This window comes from Cebus imitator, unplaced genomic scaffold (assembly GCF_001604975.1).
Source record: "Cebus imitator isolate Cc_AM_T3 unplaced genomic scaffold, Cebus_imitator-1.0 Scaffold82, whole genome shotgun sequence".
Lineage (NCBI taxonomy): Eukaryota > Metazoa > Chordata > Mammalia > Primates > Cebidae > Cebus > Cebus imitator.
In genome coordinates this window covers 1,575,956-1,576,772 of record NW_016107397.1, presented here as the reverse complement: position 1 = coordinate 1,576,772, position 817 = coordinate 1,575,956, and positions in this window count along the sequence as shown.

Below are 817 nucleotides of genomic sequence, written 5' to 3'. Positions count from 1 at the left end.
AAAAAAAAAAAAAAAAAAAAAGGGAGGCTCGGTGTCTCAGGCCTGTTGTCCTGGCACATAAGGAGGTGAGGTTATGCATTCGAGGCTGGCCTGGGCGACACAGAAACCCCTCTTCCATATAACAACAACAACAAAAATTTGGCTGGGCGCGGTGGCTCACGCCTGTAATCCCAGCACTTTCGGAGGCCGAGGTGGGCGGATCACAAGGTCAGGAGTTCAAGACCAGCCTGGCCAACGTGATGAAATCCTGTCTTTACTAAAAATACAGAAAATTAGCCGGGCATGGTGGTGCGTGCCTGTAATCCCAGCTGCTCGGGAGGCTGAGGCAGGAGAATCGCCTGAACCTGGAAGGCGGAAGTTGTCGTGGGCAGAGATCACACCGTTGTGCTCCAGCCTGGGCAACACAGCGAAACTCCATCTCAAAACAGAAAAAGAAAAAAAAAAAAAAGAAAAGAAAAAACAAAACCACGGGCCAGGAACTTGAATTAGTCTGGATCTGGACTGACTGTATTATTATTCTTCTTCTGGACACATGCCCTCCGTACTCCAGGCCTCTGTTTCTCAGTTTCCCTTTCTGTAGGTTTTGATGCCCATATCACAGAGGGAGCCGGGCGCCGACGTAGAGTGTGCACAAACTTGCTTAGAGCCTGGAGCTTGCCCCCTGCCCCACCTCATCCATTTGAACACCGACGGGATCCTGGCCCCCATCTCCAAGCTTGGAGGAGGGTGCTGGCCCTAGGTTCCCGCCACAACACTGACAGTCCCTCTCTCCCGTCTTCGTAGGCATGCGGGGCCTTGCTAGCCTTCCTTCTCCCCT